Source organism: Sturnira hondurensis, unplaced genomic scaffold, assembly GCF_014824575.4.
Source record: "Sturnira hondurensis isolate 20B ecotype Veracruz unplaced genomic scaffold, ASM1482457v3 Scaffold0004136, whole genome shotgun sequence".
In the NCBI taxonomy this organism is placed as follows: domain Eukaryota; kingdom Metazoa; phylum Chordata; class Mammalia; order Chiroptera; family Phyllostomidae; genus Sturnira; species Sturnira hondurensis.
Window position 1 is genome coordinate 17,086,430 of NW_028076767.1, and position 21,823 is coordinate 17,108,252.

At 38.4% G+C, this 21,823-nt stretch overlaps 1 pseudogene; it reads right to left on the reverse strand.

The window, feature by feature from the left end:
• Positions 1–10,893: 10,893 nt before the first annotated feature.
• On the reverse strand, positions 10,894–11,298 carry LOC118985887 (galectin-1-like; annotated as a pseudogene).
• Positions 11,299–21,823: the final 10,525 nt, after the last annotated feature.

A 21,823-nucleotide genomic window follows, 5' to 3' on the forward strand; every position in this document is an offset into this window, starting at 1 on the left:
AAGTGCCAAAGGTTGAATACAAAGAGAGAATTAATATTAAAAGTAGCACGAGAAAAGCAGTTGGTTATATAAAAGTGAGCTCCCATAAGACTGTCAGCTGATTTCTCAACAGAAACTTTGCAGGCTGGAAGGGATTGGCAAGAATACTCAAAGTCATGAAAAGCAAGAACCTACAACCAAGTTTAACCAGCAAAGCTTGCATTTAGAATCAAAGAACAGATAGATATCTCCCCAGTCAAGAAAAAGGTAGAGTTCACCAAGACCAAACCAATATTATATAAAATGTTAAAGGGCCTTCTTCAAGATGAAGATCAAAAATGTGAACAAGAAAATGACAATAAATATGTAATTGAACCTAAAAAACAAAGCAAACAAATAAGCAGAACAGAAACAGAATCATAGATACAGAGAACATTTTGATGGTTGCCAGACTGGAGGAAGGTCAGAGGGATGGGTGAAAAAGGTGAAGAGATTAAGAGTACAAAGTGGTAGTTATAGAATAGTCATAGGGACGTGAAGTACAGCATAGGGAATAGGGTAGCCAAAGAATGTATATGCATTACCCATGGACATGGACAATGGAGTGGGGATTGCCTGAGGCAGTAGGGATGCTGGATGAAGGGGGGCAAAGAGAGAAATACTGGGACAACTATAATAGTAAAAACAATATAATATAATCTTTAAAAGTCAGGAAACAAAAGAAGCAGTGATATGCCAGTGAACCCTGATATAAAATAATAGAAATAAGACAGCACACAAATGGTATCAAGACTATAAATATAATAGTTTGCTTCTAAGAGATAAAAAATGTCATTGAAATGAAANTCAGAGGGATGGGTGAAAAAGGTGAAGAGATTAAGAGTACAAAGTGGTAGTTATAGAATAGTCATAGGGACGTGAAGTACAGCATAGGGAATAGGGTAGCCAAAGAACGTATATATATTACCCATGGACATGGACGATGGAGTGGGGATTGCCTGAGGCAGTGGGGATGCTGGATGAAGGGGGGCAAAGAGGGAAATACTGGGACAACTATAATAGTATAAACAATATAATATAATCTTTAAAAGTCAGGAAACAAAAGAAGCAGTGATCTGCCAGTGAAACCTGATATAAAATAATAGAAACAAGACAGCACACAAATGGTATCAAGACTATAAATATAAAGTTTGCTTCTAAGAGATAAAAAATGTCATTGAAATAAAAACCTCAGAAAAATGGTTGTATTTTAAATATACCCCCAAACAAAGAAAATTAGAACTGCTGACAAAAAAAGAATGGGCCATTAAAAAGTTAAAGGCAATCAGAATAAAAACAGTAATTGAATATCAATATTAGAGAAGGTAGAATTATCCGATGGATTGGCTGTGGATATGAGAGAAAGATCAAGGTCAATAAAAGTGCACACATTTTGGAGGGAGCAATTAGTATATCTTAGGTATAGAACACTGAGAGAAACAGCTGAGAGCAACGGAGGACATCACAAGCATCTGTCTGACACAGATGTGCTGCAAACTGAAATACTCCCAACTCTGCAAACAGAGTTATAAATATTATGCATGAATATTCTGGTGTTAAAATTCCCTACTATGGCTGTGTTACTGTCAATCTCTACATTTATATCTATCAAGATTTGCTTTATATGTTTAGGTGCTTCTATGTTGGGTGCATAAATGTTTACAAAGGTTATATACTCTTGCTGTAATGATCATTTCAGCATTATGGAATCCCTTTTTGTCTTTTGTTATGACCTTTGTTTTGAACTACATTTTGTCTGGTATGTTTTGCTACCCCAGCCTTTTTTTTCCAATTCCATTCCCATGAAGTATCTTTTTTCACCCCTTTACTTTGAAAGATTTTATTTATTTTTAGAGAGAGGGAAAAAGGGAGAAAGAATGGGGTATAAACACCAATGTGAGACAGAAACATCCATCAGTTGCCCCTCACACACACCCTCTGACTGGGTACTGAACACACAACCCAGGCATGTGTCCTGATTGTCAGTCAAAGTGGTGACATTTTGCTTGGTGGGATGATGCCCAACCAACTGAGCCACACTGGTTAGAGCTCTACTCCTTTATCTTAGTCTGTGTGTGAATCTTTCATTCTGTGGTTGGTCTTGCGTAGACACCATATGTATGGGCATTGTTTTCTCATCCATTAAGCTACCTATGTGGTTTTTTAAAAAAGATTGTATTTATTTAACTTTAGAGGGGAAAGGAAGGAGAGAAAGAGAGAAATATCAATATATGGTCGCCTCTCATGAGTCTCCTGGCTGGGAACTGGCCTGCAACCCAGGCATGTGCCCTGACTGGGAATCGAACCACGATCCTCTGGTTCGCAGGCCCACGCTCAATCCACTGAGCTACACCAGCCAGTGCTGTATGTGTTTTGATTGGAGCATTTAAGCCATTCGCATTAAAGTGATTATTGTTAAGTATGTATTCATTGTCATTTTGTTCTTTTAACTGTGTTCCTTTGTTGTTTTTCTTCTCCTCCTCTTCTCCTTCCAATCCCTTCTTCTTTTTCTTTAGGAAGGCCCTTTAACAAGTCTTGTAAAACTGGTTAGGTGGTAACCAACTCTTATCTTTTTCTCGTTTGGGAAGCTCTTTATTTCTTCTTCAATTTTAAATTGATAGCCTTGCTGGGTAAAGTAGTCTTGTTTAAAGGACATTCCTTTTCACCATGTTTTGTCATGTTGACTATTTCATATGAATCTCTTCTGGCCTGAAATGTTTCTGTTGAGAAGTCAGATGTCTTTTTTTTAAACTTAAATTTAACTTTAAATTTTTTTTAGAGAAAGGAAGGGAGGGAGAAAGAGAAGGAAAGAAACATTGATGTGAGAGAGAAACATCGATTGATTGCCTTCCATACAGGTCCTGACTGGGGACTTAACCTGCAACCCAGGCTTATGCCCTGACAGGGAATCAAACTGCCTACCTTTGGTTTTGTGGTATAATATCCACCCAATTCAGCCACACTGGCAAGGGCCGGCTGGGAGCAGTCTTCTGGGAGCTCCCTTGTAGGTAACTAACTGTCTATCTTTTGCTGCTTTTAAGATTCTCATTCTTTAACATTTGCCATTTTAATTATGATGTGTCTTTGTGTGGGTCTCTTCGGGTTCCTCTTGTTTGGAACTCTCTGCACATTGAGACTTGAGTGTCTTTTTCCTTCACCAAGTTAGGAACATTTTCTGCCTTTATTTTTTCAAATAGTTCTTAATCCCTTCTTCTCTCTCTTCTCCTGGGTCCCCATCGATGTGGATGTTGTTATGTTTCATTTTGTACCAAAGATCCCTTAAACTATTCTTGTTTTTTTAAATTCTTTTTTCTTTTTGCTTCTTTCTTTGGGTGTTTTCTGCTACCCATCTTCCAAATTGCTGATTTGATCCTCTTCTATATCCAACCTACTGTTTGTTCCTCCTAGTGTATTCTTTATTTCAGTTGTTGTACTCTTCATTACTGACTGGTTCTTTTTTCATGGTTTCTATTTCTTTTTAAAAATGTTTGCTATCTGCTTGTTTAAGTTCTCATTAATTTTCTTGAGCACCCTTATAATCATTTTTTAAAAAACTTTATTCTGGTAAATTACATGCCTCCCTTTCATTTAGCTCTTTTTTTCTGGGGATTTCTCCTGCACTTTCATTTGTGGAGTGCTTCTTTGTCTCCCCATTTTGGCTGTCTTTCTGTGTTTGTTTATTCATTTTTAAAGTATATTTTATTGACTATGCCATTACTGTTGTCTCAATTTTTTTCTCCTCTTTATCTCCCCCTCCACCCTGCACCCCCCACCCTCCAGCATTCCCACCCCCCTTAGTTCATGTCCTTCGGTTGCACATATAAGTTCTTTGGCTTCACTGTTTCCTATATCATTCTCAACCTCCCCCAGTCTATTTTATACCTACAGTTATGCCTCTTATTTTCTGTACCTTCCTCCCATATTCTCCCCCTCCCCTTCTCTTCCCCACTGATAACTCACCTTGTGATCTCCATTTCTGTGATTCTGTTCCTGTTCTAGTTGTTTGCTTAGTTTTTGTTTTTTAGGTTCAGTTTGTTGATAGTTGAGTTTGTTGTTATTTTATTGTTCATAGTTTTTGATCTTCTATTTCTTAGATAAGTCTCTCTAGCATTTTATATAATAAGGGCTTGGTGATGATGAACTCCTTTTACTTGATATTATCTGGGAAACACTTTATCTGCCCTTCCATTCTAAATAATAGCTTTGCTGGATAGAGTAATCTTGGATGTATGTCCTTGCCTTTCATGACTTTGAATACTTCTTTCCAGCCCCTTCTTACCTGTAAGATTTCTTTTGAGAAATCAGCTGACAGTTTTATGGGAACTCCTTTGTAGGTGACTCTCTCCTTTCCTCTTGCTACTTTTCTTTTTAAAAAAGATTTTATTTATTTATTTTTAGACAGAGGGGAAGTGAGGGAGAAAGTCAGGGCAAAAAACATCAATGTGTGGTTGCCTTTTATGTGCCCCCTCCTGGAGATTTGGCCTGCAACCCAGGCATGTGCCCTGACTGGGAATTGAACTGGCAACCCATTCATTCACAGGCTGGCACTCAATCCACTGAACCACACCAGCCAGGACTCCTCTTGCTGTTTTTAAGATTTTCTCCTTATCTTTAATCTTGGGTAACTTGAGTATGGTGTGCCTTGGTGTGTTCCTCCTTGGGTCCAATTTCTTTAGGACCTTCTGGGCTTTGTGAACTTTCTGGAAGTCTATTTCCTTTGCCAGATTGGGGAAATTTTTCTTCCTTATTTTTTCAAATAAGTTCTCAATTTCTTGCTCTTCCTTTTCTCCTTCTAACAGCTCTATGATTTGAATGTTGGAGAACTTAAAGTTGTACCAGAGGTCCCTAAGCCTCTCCTCATTTTTTAAAATTCTTATTTCTTCATTCTGTTCTGTTTCTATGTTTATTTCTTTCTTTTGTTCTAAATTGTTGATTTGAGTCCTGGTTTCCTTCTCTTCACTGTTGGTTCCCTGTATATTTTGCTTTATTTCACTTTGTGTAGCCTTTGTTTCTTCCTTCATTTTGCAACTGAGCTCAAATATTTCTGTGTGCTTGCTGATTACCAGTGTTATCAACTCTGCAACAGATAGGTTGTCTATCTCCTCATCACTTAACTCTTTTTCTGGAATTTTGATCTGTTTCCTTCCTTCCTTCCTTCCTTCCTTCCTTCCTTCCTTCCTTCCTTCCTTCCTTCCTTCCTTCTTTCTTCTTTCTTGTTCAGGTAAAATTGTCTCCATTTTCACCCTGATCTGTGCTTTTATTTGGGTTATATTTCTTTGCCTTGGTGCATCTGTTTTGTTGTAAGGGGATGGAGCCTTAGGTATTCATCAGGGTTGGGTAGACCTCTTTGTTACTTTGTGGTGCTGTCTGTGCGGGAGGGGTCAGAGAGGGAACAATGTTACTTGCTGGCTGTGCTCTAGCTCCACTTTTCAATGAACTCTCAGTGAGACTGGGAGTTTCTCCTGCCTTTGTGACCCCTACAGTATTTTATAGCTAGAGGTTTTGAGTCTCTAGTTTCCCAGTATGCCAGTCCTGCCTTCCCTGTGCTGTCAGCCACCTGGCCACGAGTCCTCTCCACTTGCTGAGCTGCCTGTCTCCTCCCCTCCCACCAGTGTGGGTGAATGTTTCTTTAAGTTCTTGGTTGTCGGAGTTCCCTACAGTTTGATGTAATGGAAGCTCTGGTTTGTTTTTTAAAAATTGGTTGTTATCCTCTGGTTGTGTGAGGAAGCGAAGTGTTTCTACTGGCATTTCTGTCCTGGCAGGAACTCACTCAAAACAAGTAATTTTACTCAGACACACTCCATCTGAGCCTCAGCACTTGGGTAGCAGCTTGAAAGGCAAGAGTGGCATGCTTGTTTCTATATATTGGGTAGATCTGCCATAACTCCCAGTGTTGGTAGAATGTCTTTACATTGTAGGTACTCTGTGGGACCAGTAGTGCAGTCTCCTTGATCTCCTGAGCTGAGTGCCCCATAATTGTCCCTTTTGTGTGTTTTTGTGGGCCCTCCTGTTGTAATTTAGTTTTGATAGCTATTGGTTCATTCATGTGTGAGGTCAATTCACAAGCTGGCTAAGTATAAAGATTGACTCCAACCACAGTGTATGAGCTGCTCTGCAGGTGCTGACCACACAAAGCAGAATACCCATCATCAGGGTTTGGTGCCTGCCAAGATCATCTCCTCCTCCTCCTCCTCCTTCTTCTTTTTGAAGATTTTGACCATTTATTCTTAGAGAGAGGGGAAGGAGAAAGAAAGAAAACAAAATATTAATGTGTGAGAGAACCATTGATCAATTGCTTCTTGCATGTACCAAGACTGGGGGCTGGGCTCACAACCCAGGCATGTGCCATGACTGGGAATTGAACTGGTGATCTTTTGCTTTGCAAGATGATGCCCAGTCAACTGAGCCACACTGGTCAGGGCAAAGATCTTCCTTTTGATATGCCACTTTAAGCTAATTGGATCCTGCTCTGAGGTTGTCTGAAGCTGGCATCTGGGTATGTTGGTTCTGAGGCCTCTTGGGAGGGACTCTGGCTCAAGCCAATGTCAGACACTGCCTTGACTGGCCCTTGGCAACCTGTTTGGAGCTACAAAACAATCCACAGTTTGTAGCTTCCTCTACTGGGCCTGGGTATGTGTGGGAAGAACCAAGCTATACACTAGGGCCAGCCTTTACCACCACTGGGCCTCTTCCAGCTGGCTGCCTGATAGGATCAGTCACTGAAAGAGCCTCTCTTGTTACTCAAGTTGCATGAGGTAGGTTCTTCATGAATTACCCAGTCAGGAGTGAGTGGTGTTCACCAGACTGATACCAGGTTCAAAGTCAGTGCCAGTGCCAGGTGGGAGGATGCTCAGGAAATGTCCTGGGGTATACCAAATCTAGTAGCCACTTGCCAGGCACCCATAGACCTTTGTAGTGGGATGGGGTCTTAGGGAGTCGTCAGTGTGAGGCCAGAACAGTTTATGAGGCCCAAACACAGCAAAATTTGACCACATGAAGGGAGGGCTCTGTACTGGTTGGGCACGCGAGGGATAAGTGGCTACAGTTCTAGATGCTCAGAATGCAATCTGTCCAAGATTCTGCAAGGCATTGGTTCCAGGGGGTGGGCCCACCATGATTTGGGAAGATGGGGCTCCCTGATGGGGAGGCTGGTCAGATTTGAGGGAAAGTAGGGGAGGCCACTAGGGGTCAATGTCGTGGGGACAACTTGAGCCCAAAGGGTGGGGCTAGAGGAGCTCCCATGATGGGTAAGTGCTAGTCGGGTTCACTGGAAAGTGGGGAAAATGACTCCAACCCCAGAACCAAGCTGCTTATTCTTTGATACCCTCTGAGTCTGCCCAGACCTCTCCCCCCTGGCCTAGGCAGCTAACTAACTCCTCAGCAAGATGTGATCTCTGCAGGGTGGGGTGACAGGAAGTCCAGAGGGTATGGCTATAGCACCTCCTCAGGCTGATGCTGCATGGAGGGCAGTCCTTCACCCAAGAAAGCTGGTGTCTGCAGTGTAGGAGGGTGAATCAGTACAGGGGCCCAGCAGCTGTCCCCTTAGATCTCTCCCCAGAGCCACAAACCAGTATCACCTCGCAGACCTTAGTCTCCTCTATCCTCTTTTCTTTGAAGCCCAGGGTGAGTGACTGTGAAGATGTTGTCAGTTGAGTTTTTAGGAGGGTGGCTGTGTCTCTAGCAGACACACAAGCCCTTTTTAAAGCCAGATGTTATCTGGGCACAGCTTCTCAGCTCTGGTGCCCTCGGCTGGGGAGTCCAATGTGGGGTCGAGACCTCATGCTTCTAAGGGGGAATATTTGTCTCTGAGATATCCCTCTGGAATCTCAGCCACCACCCATGAAAGTGAGGTCCTCACTTTTCTCATCTTTGCCCTTCCTACAAATCTCAAGGTGGCTTCTTTAAATCTTTTGTTATAAGATTTCTATTCATGCTGTCTTTAGTTAGTTATTCAGGTTAATTGTTTTATATTTTAGTTGTAACTCCAGTTTGGTGTTGGGAGGAGGGGAGTGCTTCATCTACATAGTCTGCTCAATCTTGAATTTCCCTCCCTTGGCTTCATTGACATCATTCCTTTCTGTTTTTTATTGATTGTTTCTCAATTTTCTCTTCAGCTTCTCCCCTCTTGTACTTTTACTGATTGTGTCTACTTTCATTTTAAATAGTTTTAATGGAAAAACTCATCCAGTTTCAAATATTGCTGGATCTCATATGACTTCTAAATCTGTATCTTCAGCCCAAACATTTCTTCTGAAATGCAGACTCATACATTTGTCAAACTGCCTCCTAAATACCATGCCTGTCTAGGTGTCCTGGAGTCTTATCAACTCAAGACATATGAAAAAAAATTATTGAACAACTTGAAACATTTTACTTTATATACATTTTCTTTAGTTGCTAGATTTTCCCTTTTTTTATATCCCATTCCATCCAATTATTGACTAAGGCAAATTTTACTAGATATTACATATTTCTTGAGTGTCTCCATGTCTTTATTTCTACCTTATTCATATCAGCTAGTGTGGTTAAGAAAACAGAAATTTTTAGGTGGAAGGTATTTGACACAGAAAATTAGATACAACACTGTTGGAAGTCTGGGAGAAGGAAGTGTTTTTGGTACTTAGAAAATTCATAAATGCAAGAATCATAGGGAACCTGATGCCAACGATTTCCACTTTTTGCAGTGCTGAAGCAGGTCAATGAGAGCTCTGCTATCATTGTAGAGTTTTGCCTCATCAAGAGCATCCCTTGAAACTTTATAGGATTGATTTTTGTACACTCAGAAGCCGTGCCTCTCGGTGTGAGGGCTTCATCTGGCTGTAGGGGCATGCTGCATGTGGGCCAAGCCATAAGTGCCAGGAAGTAAATGCCTTGGGAGCCACCTGCAACCACAGAGCATCAATAAGTTCCTTGCCTTAAGTAGGACACTTCTGAATTATGTTCTATGTAGCCCCCCAGAGGGTTTTTTGGCAGGCTTTAGCCCCAGTTGACTACAGTTGTAACCCACTTCTCAGTTTCCTTTAATTGGCTTTCTTCCATTCCCTGTTTTATTTCTTCACCCTTTTCCCATGTTTTTGGATCAACTGCAAAACAAGATGTTTGTATTCAAGGACTTGCTCATGGTCTAAGACACACATTTCACAATTTCTTATAGCGGTGAATAATACTTCTCTTCCTCTTCAATCTTTCATGTTTCATAAGAGTGCCTCTGTTTTACAAAATTTAAAACAAAAATTGCTTGCAAAGGTCTCTGAAAAATGAATATTTTAGGCACTTTGTACTTGAGGTACTAGGAAATATTTGTTTAGGAAGGAGAGATAATGTTGAATACCTTTTATCACATGTTCATGATACTAACAATGTATATTTAAAATATAAGATGTATTATATTCATATGGTCCTGAAGGTTATATATTGGGCTGGCCAAAATGTTTGTTTAGTTTTCTCTGTATCACAGCCCTAGTAGTGTTTGGTTGTCTAAGCACTACTTAGACAACTTTTTGGTGTATTATACTTTATTATTTCAAGAAAGGTGAAAAAGCAACTGAGATGCCAAAGAAGATTTGTTCAGTGTATGGAGAAGGTGCTGTGACTGATAGAACATGTTAAAAGTGATTTGTGAAGTTTCTTGGCACTACTGACATTTTGGTCAAAGAAGTCTTTGTTGTCTTATGCATTGGGAGATGTTTAGCAGCACCCGGTCCTCTATCCACTAGAAGCCAATAGCAGGAGATAGCTGACATACTCAAAATATCCAAGTCAATAAAATTATTGATGGAAATGAAAAAATGTGTCAATTTCTTGGAAAAACCTAATGGACTTTTTGCCCAACCCCATATTATTCTGGTGAGTATCATGACCTTATCTAGAACAGTTCACACCATTCAAATTATACACATTTAGACAGTATCAACTCTACCATATAGCATACTGCAACCATCTCATATATAAAAATGTACTTCCCCTAAAAGGGAAGATACCAAGTATACTTTAATTTTTCTTCTGGTTTACTCACAATCTCTTCAGTGTATCTTGTAAACTAAACAGTATAGTGAAACACCCCATTTTGTTCGATGTTAATCTTTTAAAAGGCCTACAGGGTCTTGCATATTCTTTTCTTAACCCAGTTTTTTTCTTACCACCCACTGTGCTGTTCTCCTCACTGCCTAGTCCAGCTACACAAGCCTTTGTTGACTCCAAGTGTTCCCCAAGCTCGCCCCCACAACAGGCATTGTATATATTCTCCCTGATGTTCCAAATGAATGTAACTATCTTCTTCTAATTAGCTCATATTTATCTTTCAGATCTTAGCTCAAGAGTCATTTCCTCACAAGACCACTTCTGAGCATGTGATTAAGCCAAAGTCTTTGTGTGTGTATTGGCATGTACACACATGTATATACACATATATACATAAAGCATATATATCATTCCATAGTTTCTATTTTATGTTTATTTGTAATTAATTGACCATTGATATGTTTCCTCAGGGTTTGTGCAAGGATGGCACTATTATTTATTTTTGCTATTTTTCCTATTATTATATTCTTAGCACCTAGTATAGTGCCTAGCACATGTAAGAACCTTAAAATAAAATTTTTATGAAGGCAAAGGATTGATTATAAAATGAGCAATAAAGGTTACTGAAATTTATATAATAAAATCTATCATATTATTATTATTATTATTATATATTATATTCTTAGAATTCTTTCTTTCCTAAGTAATATTTGTTAGTTGTAAGTCTCAATAATTTCAGAACTTTTATTAGTTCATCACTGTTGATTTGTGATTTCCAAATTGTGGTTATTCTTTTTCTTTCAGTGGAAACAGAGGCAGATGCCTTTATTAGGGTCCATGGCTTGGCTGGCCTCACTAAAAGGCCATGCACTTGATCTTGAAGTTTTCTTCTGCTGCAAATTAGTTGATGGCTTCCAGGTTGAGGTGCATGTGGAACTTGAACGTGTATCCATTTGGCAGCTTGAATGTCAGGTCTGTGTGGCTGAAGGAGATACATACCTCCATGATGCTTCCAGGACGGAAGGGGAGGTCAGACTCCAGCTGCTCACTTCCCCAGACCACAACATCCTTGCTGTTACACATAAAGGTGTTGGTGTCCCCATGGAGACTGAAGCAAGGGTTGACATGCAGTCACAGGTTGTTGCCATCTTTACCCAGGGGCAGCATGAAGCCCCTGGCATTAGGGCCCACCTCATTGTGCAGTCTGAGGCACTCCCCAGGTTTGAGATTCAGGTTGCAGGTGATCAGACCACAAGCCATGACTGAGAATAGGAGGCTGGTCTTGGGGATTGTGACACCAACTGTGTGAAGATTCCACCTGAGAGCACTGCTATTCTTGATTTTAAATTAAAAATTGCAATATTTTGATGCTATTTTATCAATGATTTATCAATTTTGGTTGCTCATTTAATCCAGTACTATGCAGCAATGCATACTTTTATCAACAAGAATATTGTAATATTATAGACTTTAAGGCACAGAGTGATTCTATTTAAAATAAATAGATAAAAACATTTACATCTTATACACATATATAAAATGTATATAACTCTCTTGCTAAAGAAGGTTAATACATAGTGATTCCAAAATAGGTAATTCAAGAGTCAAAAAGATGGGCTGTGGGTCATGGCTCAGTTCAATTGGCCTCATACAGAGTACTTGAAAATTTAGTTTGAAGGTTTAGGCTGCTGTGTCTCAATTATGTGTGTATTCCCAATACCTAGTACAAGTCTGGGCATTAAATGACTAGGTCAGATTTAAAAGGCTGGTTGAAATTCATGGATTTGTATACATTGTGAATATCATTTGGCCCATGTAGCTTTCTTGTTGATTCTTCTGCTGAATTAGCAGTCAGGAATGTAAAGATTATATATTACCAAATGGATATATATGAATGGATGTCATCTCTCCAGATTTCCAGTTTTTCCTGAAACTATGCCCCAAATTTGATAATCAATGTAGTATCCAAAGTGTTAGAATATAGATAAAACTGTGGGGGAGATGCTTCACCAACTATGGAAGTAGCCAGGCCAACACTCAGTGTTCTACCTGTTATCTTATGAGCACACACCCAGTCTTATTTCTTCTTATGTCAGGCCAGGCTATAGCATATCATGCTTTCCTTAAATGCATATAAGGTATAGTGAGAATGAATGAAGAGATTTGGGTAGAGTTTTATGGAATTTAAATAATTAGATAAAGGACAATTCAGAAACAGAAGACAAAAATCCATTAAAATTTAAGCAGAGTGCTGAATTTAAAAGTATTAGTGAAACAGTTTTATTAAGCCTTAATACAATTTTCATTTGTCAATGAAATGTCATGTGGGTCAAATAATTCTTTGTTTTTGATTTTTTTAGTTTTAGTTTTTGATTTTTAATTTTTTAAGTTTTATTTTAAATGTGCTATATTGCCTATTCTTACTGTATTCTAGAAAATTGGGCAAGATATCTTTTAATCTGTTTTTTCTTCTGTATCAAACTTTAAGACATTGTATTGAAAGTAAGAGAATAACGACATTTGTAACTGTTCTTTTTGACCTTCAAAAGTGGTCTGGTTTAGACATGGTACGTAATGTTTTCAGCAATCTTTGGTAAATCATTACTTAAAGGAAAATGTATTGAAGAAGATACCTGAGTAGTCATTACACACAACGTTTTATATTTGAGCTTCTACACAGTAAAGAAGACATGGAAAATATCTTTGCAATCTTGGGGTCAAACACTTCTTTGACAAGACACAGAAAACACAAACCATAACAGAATAAGATGACAAATTAGACTTCATAAAATTTGAAAACTTGTTTATCAAAAAGACACCATTAAGAAAATAAGGCATTCATAGATTTGAGAAAATGCATGCAATATTTACATATAAAAAGGGAATTTTACAAGATATATAAAGAATTCCTAAAACCCAATAATAGCATTTGTGTTTGATCTATCATCCTTCTCAAATTAATATTTGTGTATTGTAACACATTTGAAGTTAGTTTTTTTTTATGTAAGTATCCAGTTGTTCCAATAGCTTTTGTTGAAATGACTTTCATTTCCCCACTGACTTACTTTGATGCCTTTGTAAAAATCAACTCACCCATATAATTGTGTGTCTATTTCTGGACTCTGTTCCATTCCGTTGTTCTATCTGCCTATCCTTAAGCTAACACCACAGTGTCTTGATTACTGTAATTTTTATAGTAAGTTTAGGAAATATGGGTCTTACATTTTATTTTCCAAGATTATTTGGACTATTCTGCATCTTTTCACTGTCATACAAAGTTTACAAACAGCTTTCCACAAAAAGGGGATTTCTGTGCTCTGTGTGGGTTCTGTACCTTTGTGCAGTGATGTGGAAAGTTCCTCCAGATGGAAGTTTGGGTGATTGTGGGAATCGCCTCATTGGTTTTCTTTCTGTCATGGATTGTGGTTATGTGCTACCTGTAATCAAAACGTAGCACTTGATGATTTCTGTATTTCATTTAGTTTTATAGTTGTTTAAAGCAGGATAGTTAATCAAATACTAAGTATTCAGTCAACATTGGAAGCAGAAATCTTAGATAAATTTTTAATCTGGAATTCTACAAAAAAATAATATTTGCATGGGAAATGTGGCCATTCTTTTTTTTCTAATTATAAAAGTGCAGAAATGTATGTTAGAGCATACTATGTAAACAGGTAAATACTATAAACAGATGTTTATACAAATCAAGTGAACTCAGTTGAATAAGCTGATATTGTTTTGCACAATGAGAGTTTTTTGTTTTCTCGCTATTTGAAGAGGTTAAGTCACTTAAATGAACTCTCTTTACTTTGATTATTAAACAATTCTCTCTTTTGGAAAATGTTAGTAATGAGTATGGTATTTTGGCTAAAAGTGTGTTTTGAGTCTGCTTTACATTAGTGCATTGATTTTTCTTGTGTTGCGGTTCACACCAGTAACATCAGGCAATTACGTAACAACCCCCCCTGTTGGAATATGGAGTGGATGGGCCAGGTGGAGAATTACAACCTGCATTTTACTTGTGTAAATGTGGAAAATCTCCCGCTTAGGACAGAAACTTCTTTCCATCATTTGAAGCCGTGCAATTAGATTTTTCATACATATCATTTAAAATTCTTCTACTTAAAAAAGAAGCACGTAGACTATTCTGGGATCTGCCCCTCAGTTTTTGTGTCATTAGTTCTACCAACACATAGAATATATTCAATGGTGTTAGATACACATACAAATTGACAAATACACAGACACAAAGCCCTGTGATGAACTAGCAAATACTAAGAAATTGGCTAAAGTTGCAACTGATTTGTCTTGAAGTGTGGTCAGAAAGGTGTTGTTTGACCTAATGACATGTTCCTAATGACATGGTAGTATAGTTGACTTAGGGAAATGCTATAACCTAGATACAGGGTCAGACAAAAGTAGGTTTACAGTTGTTTGCTTGGAAAATAATACAATAACTCATAAATAATAATACAAGAATAAACTGTTTTGCATACTCACAATTATAAACATTTTTGCCCCACCATGTATATTAGAATAGCTAAACATAAAATATAAATTGTATGTTCAATTACCATATAATCCAGAACTTTCTATGGGTCACAAAAATACTACCTTTAGATTCTAAAAATCATTTTACTGTTCATTTAATTTTTCTAGTCAAATACAGAATCCACTCTAGTGTCAATATTAAGGTATTAAATCTTTTCTTTCCTGCCATAATGTTACAGAACAGAGCCACACATACAGGGCTAAGGGGGGGTCACGATATACTATTACAGAAAGGACCCCCTACCAGGTTCATTATGTCCAACACCAGATAGGAAAGACATCTCTCAACACTAGAAATTTGTGAAAACAAAAGGAAATGTTTATTTAATGCTATACAGACTTAAAGTAGTGACCTAACATCTTCATTAAGATATCAAAGTCCTTTTTGGATACCCATAGATGCCCACAATGCTTCCTTATCCCCCTCCCCTAATTTGGGGTACCGTAACTCGGGAAAAGAAGCACACATCTGTGTTTCAGGCCGCTGGCACCGTCAGCTGTGTCACCGTCCAGGCAGGATCTCTAATCCAAAGCCATGTGGCACCTTCTCATGGTCCACTGGCAAGAGTTCTTTCACTCTTCTTCCAGGCAAAGTCTCTCCTGCTTCCCAGGCCATGCAGCCAAAGGGAGCAGCCCAAAGCTACATGGGCCTCTTCTACCAAAACTGCGGGGTCCCCATTCTGGCCAAAACTGCTGGTTCTTTTCTCCACCAGAGCTGCAGGGGTCTGCACTCTGGCCAAACTGCGTGGATCTCTCCTCTCCTCCAAAGCTGTGGGGAGGGGCTGCCAAAGCCGAGTGGCGGTTCTCTGCTAAAGCCACATGGTGATTCTCTATCCCAGCTGCCGGGGTCCCAACTCTGGCCAAAGGGTGTGGCTCTCTCTCAATGGCTGCTTTGTCTGGGTTTAAATCCCTGCACCAATCTTCCTCTGTAGCCCCATTTCTGACTCCTCCTATAATCAGTTACACCTGCCAGCATTCCTGTATTATTCCAAGTTTACTGGGCTGCCATTGTGAGTCTGGGCAAGTATGGCCCATGTCGTAGAGCCAGTCTTGTCCAAGCTCTCCTGTGGGCACTGTCACCTGGGGGACCTGCCCCCAGTTCCATCTTGGGCAGAAGTCCCTTTCCATCCCCTCGGCTCAGAGCATGGCCACAGCTATTTAACATATCTATGCATCCAGTTAAAGGTTATAGATATATATTTATTGACCATGCCATAGATTAGCTTCAAAGCTATGGCTGTATAAAACAGCTCTGCGTGTTCCTGCTCTATGTGTCCCTTCCCCCAACTCACACTTGAGGGGGAAGGGGTGAGGACATCTTATATGTCTTTCTAATATTTCCTAGACATCTTGAGTTCTAGACCCCACTCCAAATCCCTTCTTTGGGGCCTCCTCTTGGCTGCACCTTGTATCAATAACTCCCATATAAGGTTAAAGTCCCTTCCCAAATCCCTTCCTCCCATATTGAAAACCCTTCTGTTTTTTCACATCACTTGCTTATCCAGTTTTGTGTTCCTTCTCATCCAAGTATCCAGTAGGCAATGCAAATGGGGGAAAGAAGGAAGGATGGGTGGAGGAGACAATGGAAAGAAAAACAAATAGAAAATTATGACTGTTTTAATGTTGAAGGAAGGAATGAGAAAGACACAGAAGAGATAGTGCATTCAAACTTTCACTAATTAACTAATTAATTTAACAAATATTGATTGAATTCCTGATATGTCTCATTTAGCAGGCCCAAATACTAAAAACAGAGGACAAGATTCATTTCCCTAGGAATGTCACAGTCTGAGAGAGGAGGTAAAAATACATCCAATGAACTCACACACAATGTAATACATTATGTTTTGTACTCTATTACTGGTATGAACTGAGTAACTATTACTCAGTTAATGAACTGAGGGAAGAGAGGTGAGTGAACAGCTAATTAGTTTGAGGAAAGCACCTGGGAAGACTCCAGAAAAGAAATGATGTTTATCCTAAATACTAAACAAGAAAAAAATCTTTCTAGGGAAACATGTGGCAAAGAGGGTTCAGGCAGAGGAAGGAAATAAACAAAGGTAAAATTGTGGAAAATAAGTCCTGATTGGTAAGGAAGAGCTTGTTTTGTATGAATGATTTAGAGGAATATGTTAGTGGAGTAGTAGGGGAGGAACCTGAGAAGCTAAAATATGACTAGGTTGCAATGAGTTCTTAAGTAAAGATTTTTGAATTTTATCTTATAGGCAACTGACACAATCATTATATTTTTTATTTTTATTTTTTAATTTAAATATTTTATTGTTTATGTTATTATAGTTGTTCCAATTTTCCCCCTTTGACCCCATCCACCCAACCCCCAACCTTCCCCTACTCCCACAGTCAGTGCCCACACCATTGTCCATGTATGTCCGTGTCCATGATTCATTCATATACGTTCTTTGACTAATCCCTTCACCTTCTTTCAACCTCATTAAAGATTTTAAAAGGGAGAGAAACAGGAACAATTTATATGTTCATTGGATAATTCTGGAGGTAGAATAGGCTGGGGAGACTTATTCAATAATGTAGGCAAGATGGTGAGACAAGAAATGGTGGGGAAGTGGCCTGGTATAACTTTAACAGACAAGGTGAAAACAGAGTAAATAGAACTTGGTGATGAATTATCCATGATCGGGGATGGAGGGAAGAGAGACCAGGGAATGAGACTGAATGGGGAGTGACACTGCAAACTGAAGTAGGGGATGGGTCGAAGAGGAGAAGGTTTGGGAATACTCGTGGTTCATATTGAGGCTGATTTTGTTTGCAAGGCATTTCAGTGGAAGTTTTTAGCATACTAGAGAAAGCACAGTCATGAAACTCAAAAGTGGGACTGGGGCTAAAAATAGAAGCTTAAAAATCATATTGATATTGGTGTTAATGAAAATCAGAAAGAAAATCATGTTGTCCAGGGAGAAATTGTAAAATGAAAAGGAGAAGAGGGATGAGGATTGACATCTTGGGGAAAGAAATATTTAATCGGTAAGCACAAGGCGATGAGTCAGCAATAGACGTGGAAAGCAACCCAAGACATATAGTGAATAAAGAAAGATTAATGTCATGAACTTCAGCAGAGGACACTCAGCAATATCACAACATGCTTCGGAGAGTTAAAGAAAGGGAGAGTAGAGAAAGACTATTGGACTTGGGAGTTGGGAGATTTTGGTGACTTTTAAACAACGCTATAGCTTGATGGCTACAAACAATTCTGCAGTAGTTGAGGAGTGAATGGGAGGGAAGAAAATGAGGCTGAAGAAATCATAACTTAGGGGACATTTAAGAGAGAGGCAGGAAGAATCGAACTATTTCTGTCTTTTTAAGAAATACACTAGAAATTGTATTTTATTCTTATTCTTTTACTTAAAAAATTTCTGAAATAGGGTCAACATAGAGATCTATGCCAGCTGGCATCCCTGGGCCCTCAAGTCGCCCCAGAGAGTTATGAAAATATTTATTTTTCAACATCAAAGCTATGCCAAGTAATATATTCATGAGATAAATTATGAGATAAACTTGATAAATAAACATCAAAAAATCTTTTAAAACTAAAATTTCAACCTAGCATACACAGTGTTTTTCTATAGGGAAATTAATTAATTAATTAGTAAGTGCAGAACATTTGGAAGTAAAATCTTTAAACTGATTTGTTTTTTTTTTTCCTCTTACAGGCTGCTTCACCCCCAGTCTAGGTGGAATAGATCTGAAGTTATAGGTTTGCAGAAAGCCGAAGTGACAATGCAAACCACTTGCCTTTAATTAAGAAAGGCTTTATTGCTTCAAAAAAAAAAAAACCCAGACAAAAACATTTTGTGCAACAGTCCCTACTGTGCCTGGTAGGGACTCTGTAAACACACCTTGTCTTCTGTTTGCTCATTGTCAAATGATGCTTCATTCTTGCAGTGTAGTCAACAGGGAAAACCAGAGGGCTAAACTTCTGCCGTTCTGGCTGTGACCTAAGAATCTACAGCACTTAGTTATTAGTTATCTATTATTCATAAATGATTACCTCTAACTCTAGTGGTAATATAATAATATCATATTATTTTGATATTATAAATAGTTCTATGCATAGCAGCAAAGCAGATGAGGCTTAAAGCAGCAAAAAAAAAATGTTGTTTTCTCATTCACTTCCCAAGGGACAGAAATTCTTGGGGAGCTTAGCTGGTTGCTTCTGGCCTGCATTTTCTCCTGAGTTTGCAATTACATGGCAGCCATGGTTGTTGTCATCTGAAGATGACAACAATGTGCTTGGGGCTGGAGGGTCTTTTTCACTTCCAAGGCTGCTTCACTCACATGGTTCATGGCTGACTAGTTGGTGCTGGAAATTGGCAGGAGGCTTTGGTTCCTTACTGCAGGGCTGGCTCCATAGCACTATTTGAGTTTCCCCAAATGCATGGTGGCCAGCGCCCTTGGACTGATTGCTCCGAGAGAAAGGCTTTTGTGACCAGGCCTCAGAAATCATACCGCGATCTTTACACTCTTCTGTTGTGTTCCATCCTGTTTGTTGTGGTGAGGGAATACACAAGGGTATAAATTCTGGGGTGAGGTTCATTGGGTGCCACCCTGGAGGCTGGCTCCCACACATTTATCATGGAGATGCTAATCTTTGTTTCTTTGTGTGAGTCAGTTTTATAGTTCTTGCACAAAGGCAGGGATTGCTGCTCACAACAGCATCAGCTCTTCATTGCACTGGCCTGCTCGCACATGCATAATAAATGCCTCTGTAACCTCTAGCAAGTGAGAAAGGTGCCTTGGATTTCCCTGCTGTCTGGACTTCAGGCAGCAGCAAGAATGGGAATGGCTGCTGTCATTGCAGCAAAACTTGTTCGCCCTAGAGAACCAAGGGTGTGGGAAAGGGGTTAGTTTTAAGCAGTGTCATTCAAATGCAAAGGGTGTGCCCGTAAGGGTAAATACATACCACTCTGTTTTGATGAGATATCTCTCTGGGATAAAAATATGGAATGACACAAAGGCCAACTTCTTACAGCAAAACGCAGGGTGAAGGTGTCAATCTAGGGTTTTAGTGTCTCTGTGTGTGTTTGTGCAGGTGTGTTTAATTATTCAAGACACTCCTTTCTGATTGTGACAGTGGCACAACCTGGGAAACAAATGCTGCAGTGTTCACACCTCTCTCTTGCTCTCCTAACATGTACATATCATCTGTAATAATTATGCACATAATTATTATATATAATTATCATCTGTAACATATATGTTATGTATCTGCTCTCTCTCTATGCTCTTAAATTCTCTTTTGGGGGTACCTCTTGGACCCTGAATTATTCTAAGAGGGAAGTGATGAAACGTATTTAGAAAATATTTACTTTCAAGTGTGAAATAGATTCAATGGTTGAGAGGCATCTCTCAATAGTTTCACACAAATCAAACTGAGAGATTGCAGGGATGTCCTCTTGCAATAAAAGTGACTTTTAGCCACATAGGACTGTGCTTGTTCACATGTTTTCTGGCATAATTGTAATGATGTCGGAATCTTATTCTGCATTGGCAATGTGCTGCAACTATTAATTGAGTAAGCAGCATTTAATTGATTGGAGGATTATTCCTGTGTTTGATATTTGAGTGAGAGTAAGAAATGCCTCTTGTCCAGAATAATATTTTAGTGCAAATTTTATATGACAGAGTGTTCTGTGATGCCAAATGTTGCTCCTAGCTATTTTTCACAAGAGAATAATTATATTTTCATCAGTAAAATTATTTTACATTTTTAATAAAAGTTGGTTTGCTTAATGTCAATGCAGTTGAAAAGTGACTTTACCAATACATTTAAAAAATATTTCACTCTCCAATGTTTCCACAGAGATATTATCAAATAAATCAATGCCAGTGAAGACTGTTTTGGGTAATGAAGTTCAAAATATATCGATACATTTTTAAAGTAAACATTAATGTCATTATGATAGTCACAATGGCTTATTAAGGATAGATTTTTTTAAATGATGCTGTGAAAAGAGACTGGGTTAAGACAGAAAAACATGAATTTCAGTTTTTTTGTTGTTTATTAGTGTGATCTTGAATAAGTCACTTAATATTTTTAAGTTTTATTATGTATAGTTTGGATGTAATAAAACCTATTTGATAGTCTTATTGTGAGGATTAAAGTAAGCTAATGTATGGAATAGTTCCAGTATGGAGACTAGAAATATTAAGTATTCAGTAAATATTCATTTTAATTTCTAAACCTTCTTATTCTTGCCTCCTGGTTGCAAAGTTTATTAGTTAATGGGTAAAACTAAAAAAGTACGTTTAAACAAGAAAACATGTTTTTGAGTCATTGTGTGTCGAGATACTTCAGCTGTGCAATTTTGCCAATGCATGGAGTTTGCTTAGGACTAAGGAGTTACCTCTAAACAAAAGTTTATTGTGTGTGATTTCTTGACCAATTTTATTACAAAAATTCCCAATTTGGGGGAAATCATTATATAAAATGCTAAACTTAGACTAGGGATGATAAAAATAACATAAAAATCTGAATGCCTTTGCATGGGACATGAGATTTTTAATTCTCTTTAGCTCCCCAAATGCCCCATGTGCTAGTGACCAGCTTCCCCCTCTTACATTACCCAAATGACTCCTAAATATTTGTTTGTTGTCCATGATCTCAAGCACTGAAATATGACTCCATCCTAAGAATTTGTTATTAGGCAAGATAATTTTCCTTTCCTAAATTAGGAGTGAAATGTGGAAATTGCCTATTAGAGAGTCAGTAATAGTAATACAAACTCAGATATGTGTTTGTCCACCATTTTAAAAAGCAAAAGTACTGTTGCCACGACAAAAATAATACTTGATTATATCAAAACAGAGAAGAGCAAAACATATCAATTTTGATCTAAATAGATAAAAATGATCTGCTTTCTTTTTTAGCTTCAGTCTGATAGCATACTTTTTAAAGTCCTGTAAATAGCATTATTTTCAACATGGCCAGTTTTGTAACATACTTATACTCTTATAAATCAGCAATCTTAGTAATCTTAGAAATCGACAGTTTCAACTCCAGGTCCTCTGGAAACTGATGGATTTTTGTTGAATTCTTACTGTCAGCTTTGGAGACTGTACCTTCAGTGGCAGGGCCAGGTTTTCTTAAAAGTCTTTTCTTTCCCTTCAATTTGAAAATAATATGTACTCCAGTTTTTCATTTCTTTCTGCAATTGTTATCACACATTTAAGAAAATATCATTATTATAATGTATGTCTA